Source organism: Oncorhynchus masou, chromosome 29 (assembly GCF_036934945.1).
Source record: "Oncorhynchus masou masou isolate Uvic2021 chromosome 29, UVic_Omas_1.1, whole genome shotgun sequence".
In the NCBI taxonomy this organism is placed as follows: domain Eukaryota; kingdom Metazoa; phylum Chordata; class Actinopteri; order Salmoniformes; family Salmonidae; genus Oncorhynchus; species Oncorhynchus masou.
This window is the reverse complement of record NC_088240.1, coordinates 3,163,927-3,181,425: the sequence shown is the minus strand read 5'-3', so window position 1 is coordinate 3,181,425 and position 17,499 is coordinate 3,163,927. Positions and strand designations below refer to the sequence as shown.

General features: G+C 47.0%; 1 pseudogene; it reads right to left on the bottom strand.

Annotated features, from left to right (window-relative positions):
- Positions 1-5,220: 5,220 nt before the first annotated feature.
- Positions 5,221-17,499, bottom strand: part of LOC135521088 (myc box-dependent-interacting protein 1-like) — a 53,111-nt pseudogene continuing 40,832 nt past the window's right edge.

The window sequence follows — 17,499 nt, the reverse complement described above, 5'->3', positions numbered from 1 at the left end:
TCTGACCCTACAGTGTGATGATGTACTCTGACCCTACAGTGTGATGATGTACTCTGACCCTACAGTGTGATGTGATGTACTCTGACCCTACAGTGTGATGATGTACTCTGACCCTACAGTGTGATGGTGTACTCTGACCCTACAGTGTGATGATGTACTCTGACCCTACAGTGTGATGATGTACTCTGACCCTACAGTGTGATGTGATGTACTCTGACTCTACAGTGTGATAATGTACTCTGACTCTACAGTGTGATAATGTACTCTGACCCTACAGTGTGATGTGATGTACTCTGACCCTACAGTTTGATGTGATGTACTCTGACTCTACAGTGTGATGATGTACTCTGACTCTACAGTGTGATGATGTAATCTTAACCTACAGTGTGATGTGATGTACTCTGACCCTACAGTGTGATGTGATGTACTCTGACCCTACAGTGTGATGTGATGTACTCTGACCCTACAGTGTGATGATGTACTCTGACCCTACAGTGTGATGTGATGTACTCTGACCCTACAGTGTGATGTGATGTACTCTGACCCTACATTGTGATGATGTACTCTGACTCTACAGTGTGATGATGTACTCTGACCCTACAGTGTGATGATGTACTCTGACCCTACAGTGTGATGATGTACTCTGACCCTACAGTGTGGTGATGTACTCTGACTCTACAGTGTGATGATGTACTCTGACCCTACAGTGTGATGATGTACTCTGACCCTACAGTGTGATGTGATGTACTCTGACTCTACAGTGTGATGATGTACTCTGACTCTACAGTGTGATGATGTACTCTGACTCTACAGTGTGGTGATGTACTCTGACTCTACAGTGTGATGATGCACTCTGACTCTACAGTGTGATGATGTACTCTGACTCTACAGTGTGATGTGATGTACTCTGACTCTACAGTGTGATGATGTACTCTGACTCTACAGTGTGGTGATGTACTCTGACTCTACAGTGTGATGATGTACTCTGACTCTACAGTGTGATGATGACTCTGACTCTACAGTGTGATGATGTACTCTGACCCTACAGTGTGATGATGTACTCTGACTCTACAGTGTGATGATGTACTCTGACCATACAGTGTGATGATGTACTCTGACCCTACAGTGTGATGATGTACTCTAACCCTACAGTGTGATGATGTACTCTGACCCTACAGTGTGATGATGTACTCTGACCCTACAGTGTGATGTGATGTACTCTGACCTTACAGTGTGATGTGATGTACTCTGACCCTACAGTGTGATGATGTACTCTGACCCTACAGTGTGATGATGTACTCTGACCCTACAGTGTGATGATGTACTCTGACCCTAGAGTGTGATGATGTACTCTGACCCTACAGTGTGATGATGTACTCTGACTCTACAGTGAGATGTGATGTACTCTGACACTACAGTGTTATGATGTATTCTGACTCTACAGTGTGGTGATGTACTCTGACCCTACAGTGTGATGATGTACTCTGACCCTACAGTGTGATGATGTACTCTGACCCTACAGTGTGATGATGTAGCTCTGACCCTACAGTGTGATGATGTACTCTGACCCTACAGTGTGATGATGTACTCTGACCCTACAGTGTGATGATGTACTCTGACTCTACAGTGTGATGTGATGTAATCTGACCCTACAGTGTGATTATGTACTCTGACCCTACAGTGTGATGTGATGTACTCTGACCCTACAGTGTGATGATGTACTCTGACCCTACAGTGTGATGATGTACTCTGACTCTACAGTGTGATGATGTACTCTGACTCTACAGTGTGATGATGTACTCTGACTCTACAGTGTGATGATGTACTCTGACCCTACAGTGTGATGATGTACTCTCACCCTACAGTGTGATGTACTCTGACTCTACAGTGTGATGATGTACTCTGACACTACCTACCCTACAGTGTGATGTGATGTACTCTGACCCTACAGTGTGATTTGATGTACTCTGACCCTACAGTGTGATGTGATGTACTCTGACCCTACAGTGTGATGATGTACTCTGACCCTACAGTGTGATGTGATGTACTCTGACCCTACAGTGTGATGTGATGTACTCTGACCCTACATTGTGATGATGTACTCTGACTCTACAGTGTGATGATGTACTCTGACCCTACAGTGTGATGATGTACTCTGACCCTACAGTGTGATGATGTACTCTGACCCTACAGTGTGATGATGTACTCTGACTCTACAGTGTGATGATGTACTCTGACCCTACAGTGTGATGATGTACTCTGACCCTACAGTGTGATGATGTACTCTGACTCTACAGTGTGATGATGTACTCTGACTCTACAGTGTGATGATGTACTCTGACCCTACAGTGTGATGATGTACTCTGACTCTACAGTGTGATGATGTACTCTGACTCTACAGTGTGATGATGTACTCTGACTCTACAGTGTGGTGTGATGTACTCTGACTCTACAGTGTGATGATGTACTCTGACTCTACAGTGTGGTGATGTACTCTGACTCTACAGTGTGATGATGTACTCTGACTGTACAGTGTGATGATGTACTCTGACCCTACAGTGTGATGATGTACTCTGACTCTACAGTGTGATGATGTACTCTGACTCTACAGTGTGATGATGTACTCTGACCATACAGTGTGATGATGTACTCTGACCCTACAGTGTGATGATGTACTCTGACCCTACAGTGTGATGATGTACTCTGACCCTACAGTGTGATGATGTACTCTGACCCTACAGTGTGATGATGTACTCTGACTCTACAGTGTGATGATGTACTCTGACTCTACAGTGTGATGATGTACTCTGACCCTACAGTGTGATGATGTACTCTGACCCTACAGTGTGATGATGTACTCTGACCCTACAGTGTGATGATGTACTCTGACCCTACAGTGTGATGATGTACTCTGACCCTACAGTGTGATGATGTACTCTGACCCTACAGTGTGATGTGATGTACTCTGACCCTACAGTGTGATGATGTACTCTGACCCTACAGTGTGATGTGATGTAATCTGACTCTACAGTGTGATGATGTACTCTGACCCTACAGTGTGATGATGTACTCTGACCCTACAGTGTGATGATGTACTCTGACCCTACAGTGTGATGATGTACTCTGACCCTACAGTGTGATGATGTACTCTGACCCTACAGTGTGATGATGTACTCTGACCCTACAGTGTGATGATGATGTACTCTGACCCTACAGTGTGATGATGTACTCTGACCCTACAGTGTGATGATGTACTCTGACCCTACAGTGTGATGATGTACTCTGACCCTACAGTGTGATGATGTGATGACCCTACAGTGTGATGATGTACTCTGACCCTACAGTGTGATGATGTACTCTGACCCTACAGTGTGATGATGTGATGTGATGTACTCTGACCCTACAGTGTGATGATGTACTCTGACCCTACAGTGTGATGATGTACTCTGACCCTACAGTGTGATGATGTACTCTGACCCTACAGTGTGATGATGTACTCTGACCCTAGAGTGTGATGATGTACTCTGACCCTACAGTGTGATGATGTACTCTGACCCTACAGTGTGATGATGTACTCTGACCCTACAGTGTGATGTGATGTACTCTGACCCTACAGTGTGATGTGATGTACTCTGACCCTACAGTGTGATGTACTCTGATGTACTCTGACTCTACAGTGTGATGATGTACTCTTAACCTACAGTGTGATGTGATGTACTCTGACCCTACAGTGTGATGATGTACTCTGACCCTACAGTGTGATGATGTACTCTGACTCTACAGTGTGATGATGTACTCTGACCCTACAGTGTGAGTGTGATGTACTCTGACCCTACAGTGTGATGTGATGTACTCTGACCCTACAGTGTGATGATGTACTCTGACCCTACAGTGTGATGATGTACTCTGACCCTACAGTGTGATGTGATGTACTCTGACCCTACAGTGTGATGATGTACTCTGACCCTACAGTGTGATGATGTACTCTGACTCTACAGTGTGATGTGATGTACTCTGACCCTACAGTGTGATGATGTACTCTGACTCTACAGTGTGGTGATGTACTCTGACCCTACAGTGTGATGATGTACTCTGACCCTACAGTGTGATGATGTACTCTGACCCTACAGTGTGATGATGTACTCTGACCCTACAGTGTGATGATGTACTCTGACCCTACAGTGTGATGATGTACTCTGACCCTACAGTGTGATGATGTACTCTGACCCTACAGTGTGATGTGATGTACTCTGACCCTACAGTGTGATGATGTACTCTGACCCTACAGTGTGATGATGTACTCTGACCCTACAGTGTGATGATGTACTCTGACCCTACAGTGTGATGATGTACTCTGACCCTACAGTGTGATGATGTACTCTGACCCTACAGTGTGATGATGTACTCTGACCCTACAGTGTGATGTGATGTAATCTGACTCTACAGTGTGATGATGTACTCTGACCCTACAGTGTGATGATGTACTCTGACCCTACAGTGTGATGATGTACTCTGACCCTACAGTGTGATGATGTACTCTGACCCTACAGTGTGATGATGTACTCTGACCCTACAGTGTGATGATGTACTCTGACCCTACAGTGGGATGTGATGTACTCTGACCCTACAGTGTGATGATGTATTCTGACCCTACAGTCGGATGTGATGTACTCTGACCCTACAGTGGGATGTGATGTACTCTGACCCTACAGTGTGATGATGTATTCTGACCCTACAGTGTGATGTAATGTACTCTGACCCTACAGTGTGATGTAATGTACTCTGACCCTACAGTTTGATGATGTATTCTGACCCTACAGTGGGATGTGATGTACTCTGACCCTACAGTGGGATGATGTACTCTGACCCTACAGTGTGATGATGTACTCTGACCCTACAGTGTGATGATGTACTCTGACCCTACAGTGTGATGGTGTACTCTGACCCTACAGTGTGATCCATGCTAGAAATGGTTACAGAACAGACAGCTGATTATGCAGTGCTGTTTCTCTTTCCAATGACTACATTATCACTCCTGTACAATCCCAGAGGTTAGGAAAGGAGGAGGGAGGATGGCACGGGCAGAGAGACAGAGGGAAGGGAGAGAGAGGGAAGGGACAGAGAGGGAAGGGAGAGAGGGGGAAGGGAGAGAGGGGGAGAGAGAGGGAGGGAGGAGAGAGGGAAGAGAGAGAGAGGGAAGAAAGAGGGAAGAGAGAGGGAGAGGGGAAAGAGAGGGAAGAGAGAGAAAGGGAATAGAGAGAGGGAAGAAATAGGGAAGAGAGAGAGAGGGAAGAGAGAGGTCAGAGAAGAGAGTATCTTGTGGAAGAGAGAGTGGTCAAAGTAGGAAAGGAAGTGTCTCCTCTCTCACAGCCTGGAGGTAAAGTTCTCAGGGAACACTCCTTTGACGGCAATCTCTTTATTCTGGATCCAGTCTCCCTCCTTCATCCCTATCAGCCAGCCCTCATCCTGCAACACACACACACACAACAGTGTGGATATACAGGTAACTGACAAAGTATAGGAAACACCAACACAAAGTGTCTTAATAGGGTTGTTGTGCCACCAGAACAACTACAATCCACCTTGACATAGATTCTACAACTGTCTGGAACTCTATTGGAGGGATGTGACATCATTCTTCCACGAGAAATGCCATCGTTTGGGGTTTTGTTGACGTTGGTGGAAAACACTGTCTCAGGCGCCGTTCCACAATCTCCAATAAGTGTTCAATTGAGTGACTGGTGACTGAGGCTTTCCACGGCAAATGGTGGCGGCAGGTGGTGGTTAGAGATGAGAGCATCGGACTAGTAACCGAGAGGTTGCAAGATTGAATCCCGGAGCTGACAAGGTAAAAATCTGTCGTTCTGCCCCTGAACAAGGCAGTTAACCCACAGTTCCTAGGCTGTCATTGAAAATAAGAATTTGGTCTTAACTGACTTACCTAGTTAAAAAAAAAAAGGTGAAATGAATGGTTTACATACACTGAGTGGACAAAACATTAGGAACACCTTCCTAAGATTGAGATGCACCTAGGGCTGTGGCGGTCACGCGATTCCATCAGACGGAGATTGTCAAGCCAATAACTGTCGGTCTCACGGTAATTGACCGTTAATTAACATAAACACATTTGTGTTATTTGTGTTATTGACTGTACGCTTGTTTACTCCCCTGTGTAACTCTGTGTTGTTGTTTGTGTCACACTGCTATGCTTTATCTTGGCCAGGTCGCAGATGTAAATGAGAACTTGTTCTCAACTAGCCTACCTGGTTAAATAAAGGTGAAAAAAAACATGTAGCTGGCTCCCACACACATACTACAAGCCATTTAAAAAAGTATAATAAATCCATGTAACATAAATCAATGAATTATTTTAGACAGGTCTAAAGAAGCATGATATGAAGAAAATGTTGTTTATTTCAGAAGAAAATAATAGCATACTGTCATGACGTTGTCCTCTTTGGGTACAGCAAGCCCCATCCCCCTCTCCCTGCCTCTCCCTGTCTCCTACACAGGCTGCTGTGGTCCAGTTAGGGTCGGGCATCCTGGGACAGGCCCTTTTCTGCAATTCCGAATAAAACCCCAACTTTGAGAAGTTCTCACTAGACCATGTTTTTCTCCATTACGAGAGGACGTGTTGCAGACCATTGCTGAATCTTTTAACCACGTGGTTAAACTCCTAGACTATCGATACCGACTGTCACACCCTGACCATAGTTTACTTTGTATGTTTCTATGTTTTGGTTGGTCAGGGTGTGATCTGAGTGGGCATTCTATGTTGGATGTCTTGTTTGTCTATTTCTGTGTTTGGCCTGATATGGTTCTCAATCAGGGGCAGGTGTTAGTCATTGTCTCTGATTGGGAACCATATTTATGCAGCCTGGGTTTTACTGTGTGTTTGTGGGTGATTGTTCCTGTTTTTGTGTTTTGCACCAGATAGGGCTGTTTTAGGTTTTTGCACGTTTCTTATTTTGTTAGTTTATTCAGTGTATTGTTTCTTTATTAAAATAAAATTAATAACAATCACGCTGCATTTTGGTCCGCTCCTCCTTCTACAGACGAAAGCCGTGACACCGACAGAATAAGAACAAGTCTTTGATACTAATTACTAGTCTGCAGGTAGGAATTCGGTATCATTGAACGCGAAGAACGACAACCGCCGAAACATCCATTCTACAACAACATGAATGAATATCGCTCTAAACTATCCCCTCTATCCCCTCACTTAAATATTTAGTCTTGCCCGTTCACCATCTGAATGGCACACGTACACAATCCATGTCTCAATTGTCTTAAGGCTTAAAATCCTTCTTGAACCCGTCTCCTTCCCTTCATTTACACTAATTGAAGTGGATTTAACAGGTGACATCAATAAGGGATCATAGCGTTCACCTGGATTTACCTGGTGAGTCGATGTCATGTAAAGATCAGGTGTTCCTAATGTCTTGTACACTCAGTGTAGGTTTCATGCTCATTAAACCATTCAGTGACTACTGGTGCACTGTGGATGGGGACATTGTCATTGCCATGGTAGCCAAAATAATGACCTGCCCAGAATTTTTACACATATTAATTGCTTAATTAACCTACGTGGAAATTCCTGCTTTCAATATACTCTGTATCTCCCATTTACTCAATGTGTTTCCAATATTAACTGTAAGTGAAGGATAAAACAGACAGTATCAGCAGTACTTCATTGTTACTTTTCTCCCTCTTGGTTCTAACACCTCGATGCTGGGGTTCTAACACCTCGATGCTGGGGTTCTAACAACTCGATGCTGGGGTTCTAACACCTCGAAGCTGGGGTTCTAATACCTCGATGCTGGGGTTTTAACACCTCGATGCTGGGGTTCTAATACCTCGATGCTGGGGTTCTAATACCTCGATGCTCTGGTTCTAACACCTCTGCTGGGGAACTAACACCTCGATGCTCGATTACGTGGGCTTGTACTGACCTGTTCTTCTGGGTTGTCAAAGGCCACAACCAGCACTATGTCTCCAGCCTTCATCTCCAGCTCATCCGAGTCATTAGCGGCATAGTCATGCATGGTGGTCACCTGAACATGATCAGGAAAATAGTACAATTCAGTTTCATATCATTCCCTGCTTGGAAATAATAGATACATATTAGACTACGTAGCATTTATTCACATATCAATCATCCCACTCACTTTAAAGAGGAATCCTGGCGGCATCTCTACCGCCTCTGAAGCCCCATTGGTTGCTACTGTTGCGACAGCAGGAATCTTGAACAAGAAATATATCAAACATGTAAATATGTAGTACCACACATCGACTTGGTAGCTACTGCATGTAGGAGAGAGCTCTGCATGAGAGCTCTGCTACCCAACCGGTGCCCGAAATTATCCATTGGGTTAGAGCAAGGTATGGCCTGTTTTCTCAACAGTAACTAGGATAAAGGTATGGCCTGTTGTCTCATCAGTAACTAGGATACAGGTAGGGCCTGTTGTCTCATCAGTAACTAGGATACAGGTAGGGCCTGTTGTCTCATCAGTAAGTAGGACACAGGTAGGGCCTGTTGTCTCATCAGTAACTAGGATACAGGTATGGCCTGTTGTCTCATCAGTAACTAGGATACAGATAGGGCTTGTTGTCTCATCAGTAACTAGGATACAGGTAGGGCCTGCTGTCTCATCAATAACTAGGATACAGGTAGGGCCCGAGGTCTCATCAATAACTAGGATACAGGTAGGGACTGTTGTCTCATCAGTAACTAGGATACAGGTAGGGCCCGAGGTCTCATCAATAACGAGGATACAGGTAGGGCCTGCTGTCTCATCAGTAACTAGGATACAGGTATGGCCTGTTGTCTCATCAGTAACTAGGATACAGGTAGGGCCTGTTGTCTCATCAGTAACTAGGATACAGGTATGGCCTGTTGTCTCATCAGTAACTAGGATACAGGTAGGGCCTGTTGTCTCATCAGTAACTAGGATACAGGTATGGCCTGTTGTCTCATCAGTAACTAGGATACAGGTATGGCCTGTTGTCTCATCAGTAACTAGGATACAGGTAGGGCCTGCTGTCTCATCAATAACTAGGATACAGGTATGGCCTGTTGTCTCATCAGTAACTAGGATACAGGTAGGGCCTGCTGTCTCATCAATAACTAGGATACAGGTATGGCCTGCTGTCTCATCAATAACTAGGATACAGGTAGGGCCTGCTGTCTCATCAGTAACTAGGATACAGGTATGGCCTGTTGTCTCATCAGTAACTAGGATACAGGCATGGCCTGCTGTCTCATCAGTAACTAGGATACAGGTAGGGCCTGCTGTCTCATCAGTAACTAGGATACAGGTAGGGCCTGTTGTCTCATCAATAACTAGGATACAGGTAGGGCCTGCTTTCTCATCAATAACTAGGATACGGGCAGGGCCTGCTTTCTCATCAGTAACTAGGATACAGGTAGGGCCTGCTGTCTCATCAATAACCAGGATACGGGCAGGGCCTGCTTTCTCATCAGTAACTAGGATACAGGTAGGGCCTGCTTTCTCATCAATAACTAGGATACGGGCAGGGCCTGCTTTCTCAACAATAACTAGGATACGGGCAGGGCCTGCTGTCTCATCAATAACTAGGATACAGGTATGGCCTGCTGTCTCATCAATAACCAGGATACGGGTATGGCTTGGGTATCACTACATTGAGCACCAACGATTTGAAGCCGAGCCATTTGTTCATGCTCTGCTGCTGCAGTACAGTCATATCTGACTAAGATCATAACATGTTGACAGAAATGCTTCAACCTCGTCAAATATAGGACAGATTACTTCACAGAAGATAATACTGTTCCTTGAGTTTTCTCAGAGTTTAGAGCAGGTGTGGGCAATTCCAGTCCTTGAGGGCCTGATTGGCGTCACAGTTTATCCTGAGCTCCAGCTAACACACCTGACTCCAATAATCACCTAATCATGATCTTCAGTTTAGAATGCAATTTGATTAATCAGCTGTGTTTGCTACGGATGGGGAAAAATTGTGACACCAATCAGGCCCTGGAGGACTGGAGTTGCCCACCCCTGGTTTGGAGTGATGAAAAGTAGCTAACAGCTAACTGCTAACAGCTAACTGCTAACTGCTAACAGCTAACTGCTAACAGCTAACTGCTCTCTCACGTCTCTTCATTGAGCAGAGCAGCCCATGTGGAGCCGTTGCTATGGTTACTCACAGCCTCAGAGACGCCATGAGCATTGTGCATGCAGAGCGAGCTGCGCGTAGGGTGAGATAGTGACAGAAAGAGAGGAGCAGCTAATGAGTAACTAATGAGCAGCTCTGGTTTTGGGCAGGGCCTTTAATTTGGCAGAAGCAATTGGGCCTGGTTAGGCTGGGTAGGGCCTGAATGTTGCAGGGCATGGGAGGGCTCGTGCTTTTCAATGGATGCCCATGGGGGACTCTAAAGACAATCAATCCATCAATTCATAAATATAATCAACTAATCACTCAATCACCAATCAATCAATCAACCTACCAATCAATCAACCTACCAGCCAACCTACCAGCCAACCTATCAATCAACCTACCAGCCAACCAATCAATCAACCTATCAATCAACCTACCAGCCAACATACCAGCCAACCTATCAATCAACATACCAGCCAACATACCAGCTAACCTACCAGCCAACCTATCAATCAACCTATCAATCAACCTGTCAATCAACCTACCAGCCAACCTGTCAATCAATCTACCAGCCAACCTGTCAATCAACCTACCAGCCAACCTGTCAATCAACCTACCAGCCAACCTGTCAATCAACCTACCAGCCAACCAATCAATCAACCTATCAATCAACCTACCAGCCAACCTACCAGCCAACCTACCACCTAACCTACCAGCCAACCTACCAGCCAACCTGTCAATCAACCTACCAGCCAACCTGTCAATCAACCTACCAGCCAACCTACCAGCCAACATACCAGCCAACCTATCAATCAACCTACCAGCCAATCTATCAATCATCATATCAATCAACCTACCAGCCAACATACCAGCTAACCTACCAGCCAACATACCAGCCAACCTATCAATCAACATACCAGCCAACCTATCAATCAACCTACCAGCCAATCTATCAATCATCCTATCAATCAACCTACCAGCCAACCTGTCAATCAACCTACCAGCCAACATACCAGCCAACCTATCAATCAACATACCAGCCAACCTATCAATCAACCTACCAGCCAATCTATCAATCATCCTATCAATCAACCTACCAGCCAGCCTGTCAATCAACCTACCAGCCAACCTGTCAATCAACCTACCAGCCAACCTGTCAATCATCCTACCAGCCAACCTACCAGCCAACCTGTCAATCATCCTACCAGCCAACCTATCAATCAACCTACCAGCCAACCTACCAGCCAACCTGTCAATCAACCTACCAGCCAACCTACCAGCCAACCTGTCAATCAACCTACCAGCCAACCTGTCAATCAACCTACCAACCAACCTGTCAATCATCCTATCAATCAACCTACCAGCCAACCTGTCAATCAACCTACCAGCCAACCTGTCAATCAACCTACCAGCCAACCTGTCAATCATCCTACCAGCCAACCTACCAGCCAACCTGTCAATCATCCTACCAGCCAACCTGTCAATCATCCTACCAGCCAACCTGTCAATCAAACTACCAGCCAACCTGCCAGCCAACCTACCAGCCAACCTATCAATCAACCTACCAGCCAACCAATCAACCTACCTACCAGCCAACCAATCAACCTACCTACCAGCCAACCTATCAATCAAGGTGCAACTTACCTCCTCTACTGCTGTGGCTGTAGGTGTAGGTGCTGCAGCAGCTGCTGTGGGTGTGTCAGCCTGTTGGAGAGGGAGAGAGGAGGACCTGTCACAAATAGCACATCAGGACTGACACTAAAATACACCCCAGTCTATCTATCAACCCCCTGTTACAGACAGGCGGTACTGAAAGACTGGGATCCATTTTTATTTAGTAGGGAGCTGGAGAAACAAGATCCACAGCGATCTATTTACCTAACCAGGAAGTCCCATTGAGGTCAGAAGACCTGTTTTCTGAAAGAATACCTGTCGCTCTGTCTACTAATACTGGGAAGAACCAAACAGAACCGGTGAGGTCCACCATCGTGTGTCTACAACTACAGTATCCTCCATCCTGTCCTGCTTGACCACCAGACCAGTGTTTTAGCCGATGCATCCACCCAGCTCCAGATGCATCCTTCTCTTTCCATCGTACCTGGGGCACCCCCTCCTCATCATCATCCCAGCCAGCAGCCTCAGACACAGCCATGGCAGCGGAAGCAGTGGCATCAGCAACACCATCGTCCCCCCAGGATTCATCCACCCTCACAGGCAGAGAGCCATCATCATCCCAGCCTGCCGTGGTGGCAGCTATACCGTCATCCCAACAGCCAGCAGCACGCACCGGCATGGTACCGCCATCATCCCAGGCAGCACGCACCGGCAGGGTGCCGTCATCATCCCAGTCCTGGGGCTCCTCTGGTGGAGCAGGAGTTTCCTCAGGCTAGGTGGGGGCGAGGGGCGGGATGTAGGCGGGGGGCAATTTAAATGGGCAGAATGGGGCATGGCCATTGGTATTAGGAAACCCATTGGAAGCCATAGAGAAGTTTTTTCGGGCCAGGTTTTCCATGGCAATGGGCAGGGGCAAGGGGTAAGGGCGAGGGTATAGGGGGTAGGGACGAGGGAGTAAGGGAAGAGAGAGAGTAGGGTGAGAGTGTATATGAGGTAGGGGTGAGGGTATAGGGGTTTGGGGCAAGGGTTAGGAGTGAGGGCATAGGGGTAGGGGGCGAAGGGGTAGGGGTGAGGGCATAGGGGGTAGGGGTAAGGGTTAGGAGTGAGGGCATAAGGGGGTAGGGGCGAAGAGGTAGGGGTGAGGGCATAGGGGGTAGGGGCGAAGGGGTGGGGGTGAGGGTATAGGGGTTAGGGGCGAGGGGTAGGGGAGAGTGAGTAGGGTGCGAGGGTATAGGGGTTAGGGGCGAGGGTTAGGAGTGAGGGTATAGGGGTTAGGGGCGAGGGTTAGGAGTGAGGGTATAGGGGTTGGGGGCAAGGGTCAGGAGTGAGGGTATAGGGGGTAGGGTTGAGGGGTAGGAGTGAGGGTATAGGGGTTAGGGGCGAGTGGTAGGGGAGAGAGAGTAGGGTGCGAGGGTATAGGGGTTAGGGGCGAGGGTCAGGAGTGAGGTATAGGGGTTAGGGGCGAGGGTTAGGAGTGAGGGTATAGGGGTTAGGGGTGAGGGGTGATGGGTAGGGGAGAGAGAGTAGGGTGCGAGGGTATAGGGGTTAGGGCCGAGGGTTAGGAGTGAGGGTATAGGGGTTAGGGGCGAGGGGTAGGAGTGAGGGTATAGAGGTTAGGGGCGAGGGGTAGGAGTGAGGGTGTAGGGGTTAGGGGCGAGGGGTAGGAGTGAGGGTATAGGGGTTAGGGGCAAGGGTTAGGAGTGAGGGTATAGGGGTTTGCAGCGAGGAGTAGGAGTGAGGTATAGGGGTTAGGGGCGAGGGGTAGGAGTGAGGGTATAGGGGTTAGGGGCGAGGGGTAGGAGTGAGGGTGTAGGGGTTAGGGGCAAGGGTTAGGAGTGAGGGTATAGGGGTTTGTGGCGAGGGGTAGAAGTGAGGTATAGGGGTTAGGGGCAAGGGTTAGGAGTGAGGGTATAGGGGTTAGGGGCGAGGGGTAGGAGTGAGGGTATAGGGGGTAGGGGCGAGGGAATAGGGAATAGGGGCAGAAAAAACAATGGGGACATAGGATACCATAAGAAGCCATAGTGACCAAGCAACGTGTCAGGCCAGGGTTTCCATGGCAATGAGCCAATTATCAGTGATAATATCAATGCAGGAAATGAATAACAATTAATTTAATTAATTAATTGAAAAATAAAAAGTTTGAGAAGTGGGGGATGTGGCGAAAAAGTGAAAACACCAATTAAAAAAGATCATTAGGCTTTGTACAACTGACTAGGTATCGCCCCCTTTCCGTTTCCCTTCAGATCAATAGGTTTGAGATCATTAGGTTGCTATTGGCATGATGGTATGATGGCACAGACAGACTGGCATTCAGGCTACCAGGTAACATATTGCTATATATCCATCCTTTTGTTGTAGGTTCTATTATTTTTTAAATCTGATGAGATGAGATTTTAGTTACAGCATGAGAGCAAACCTGAAGACCCTTGAAAGCACTATTTTATTATTCTGAGAGGATCAACCTACCCTTACCCATGCCTGTTACATCAGCTAGACAGTCCCATGCCTGTTACATCAGCTAGACAGTCCCATGCCTGTTACATCAGCTAGACAGTCCCATGCCTGTTACATCAGCTAGACAGTCCCATGCCTGTTACATCAGCTAGACAGTCCCATGCCTGTTACATCAGCTAGACTGTCCCATGCCTGTTACTGTCCCATGCCTGTTACACAGCTAGACTGTCCCATGCCTGTTACATCATGCCTGTTACATCACTGTCCCATGCCTGTTACATCAGCTAGACTGTCCCATGCCTGTTACATCAGCTAACTGTCCCATGCCTGTTACAACAGCTAGACTGTCCCATGCCTGTTAAATCAGCTAGACTGTCCCATGCCTGTTAAATCAGCTAGACAGTCCCATGCCTGTTACATCAGCTAGACAGTCCCATGCCTGTTACATCAGCTAGACTGTCCCATGCCTGTTACATCAGCTAGACTGTCCCATGCCTGTTACAACAGCTAGACAGTCCCATGCCTGTTACATCAGCTAGACAGTCCCATGCCTGTTACATCAGCTAGACTGTCCCATGCCTGTTACATCAGCTAGACAGTCCCATGCCTGTTACATCAGCTAGACTGTCCCATGCCTGTTACATCAGCTAGACTGTCCCATGCCTGTTACATCAGCTAGACTGTCCCATGCCTGTTACATCAGCTAGACTGTCCCATGCCTGTTACAACAGCTAGACTGTCCCATGCCTGTTACTGTCCCATGCCTGTTACATCAGATAGACAGTCCCATGCCTGTTACATCAGCTAGACTGTCCCATGCCTGTTACATCAGCTAGACTGTCCCATGCCTGTTACATCAGCTAGACTGTCCCATGCCTGTTACATCAGCTAGACATGCCTGTCCCATGCCTGTTACAACATGCCTGTTACATCAGCTAGACTGTCCCATGCCTGTTACATCAGTCCCATGCCTGTTACATTAGACTGTCCCATCAGCTAGACTGTCCCATGCCTGTTACATCAGCTAGACTGTCCCATGCCTGTTACATCAGCTAGACTGTCCCATGCCTGTTACATCAGCTAGACTGTCCCATGCCTGTTACATCAGCTAGACTGTCCCATGCCTGTTACATCAGCTAGACTGTCCCATGCCTGTTACATCAGCTAGACTGTCCCATGCCTGTTAAATCAGCTAGACAGTCCCATGCCTGTTACATCAGCTAGACTGTCCCATGCCTGTTGCTTCCCATGCCTGTTAATCAGCTAGACTGTCCCATGCCTGTTACATCACATCAGCTAGACTGTCCCATGCCTGTTAGATCAGATAGCCAGTCCCATGCCTGTTAAATCAGTCCCAGACTGTCCCATGCCTGTTAAATCAGCTAGACTGTCCCATGCCTGTTAAATCAGCTAGACTGTCCCATGCCTGTTACATCAACTAGACTGTCCCATGCCTGTTACATCAGCTAGACTGTCCCATGCCTGTTACATCAGCTAGACTGTCCCATGCCTGTTAGATCAGCTAGACTGTCCCTGTTGGAGGGAATCTATGGCCAATATGGAGTATGATCACCGTGCTTACCTCCCATGTGTCCCACGATATCGCCTTCAGGGGGCACAAAGAGAAAAGAAGAGAGAGAAGCTCAAACATGGATGAATACCCAACACTGAGATTGTGTCTGCTTAATCAACCCATTCACTTCAATGTCATGTGACTAAACAAACAGAAACGGTGAAAATGCTAACAAGTCAGTGAATATCTCTCCGTGTAGGTGGAGCTCAGTCAGGGCTCTAAGCGTGTATCACGCACGTATTATAGGAGCCGATACCAATATGACAGAGCACCCACTTGACATATTGCCTGCCTGGCCGTCTGACAGACCGGGAACTCTGACAGACCGGGACCTCTGACAGACCGGGACCTCTGACAGACCGGGAACTCTGACAGGGACCTCTGACAGACCGGGCCGTCTGACAGACCGGGACCTCTGACAGACCGGGACCTCTGACAGACCGGGACCTCTGACAGACCGGGACCTCTGACAGACCGGGACCTCTGACAGACCGGGACCTCTGACAGACCGGGCCGTCTGACAGACCGGGACCTCTGACAGACCGGGACCTCTGACAGACCGGGACCTCTGACAGACCGGGACCTCTGACAGACCGGGACCTCTGACAGACCGGGACCTCTGACAGACCGGGACCTCTGACAGACCGGGACCTCTGACAGACCGGGACCTCTGACAGACCGGGACCTCTGACAGACCGAGCCAATCCACCTGAGAGGCTGAGGACACGGCTGTCCCACCATGACTTGGTGTAGCCAGGGTGGACAGGTTCATGTCCAAAAGGTTGTCCCCTGCAGGGCTGTCAAACTGCCAGGGGAAGGAAGGAGACGACACAAACAGACAGTTACCAGGAGTAGGATGGTAAGGATTTAGCAAGGGTCACACATTAAGCAAGGGTCAAACAGTCCCCAAAAAGTATATATTTTTAAATTTAAAATTCAGATAACTTCCTGAATTGACTTACTTTAAGTCACTATTGAACCCAACCCTGGAGGAAAGTACTAATAAAAAAAAATCTATTAACAAAATGTAAACACTTAAAGGAGTAGACAACCAGATTTAGCCGTGGGCCGATTTTTTTCCGAGTGGATGATCGTAGATCCGGAACATAATTATAACAATTTCTACACCACAAACGGACCACAACTAATCCCAGAAATAGATTATATTTGAAAATAACAATCCTACCTTACTACCTGGATTACATTGAGACACCATCACACAAATCTCTTTTCTTTGTGGAAAAAAACTTTGTGAACAGATTTCCTAAAATTAAAATTTCCGTTTTTTTTTTTTTAGAACAAAAATTACAATCTCAAAACTTTTTTTGTGGTTGGTTGGGGCAAAAAAGAGTAAGGGTTAGGTCAAGGAGGTAGGTAAACAGGCCGTACCTGTGTTGGGGACGTAACACTGATGTTAGGAGCAGCTGCAGCATCAAACAGGTTAATGATGTTTTCTGGTTTCATGTCCCGACAGGGGCTGGATTCAGGCCGCGGCGGCATCACTGGTCTCAGCTGCACAACGTTACGATGGAGAGAAAAGACAGGTCAATATATGGGTTTCATCATGGGTTGACAAGACAGCACAAACAGACATCGGACCAGGCTATAAACCTTTATAAACGCTCATAAATGTCAATAGATATTTGTAAATAACTACTTAAATGTTAATACTATTTACACTATCTATAAATAGTTATATCAGTGCTCACAAAGGTTTACCA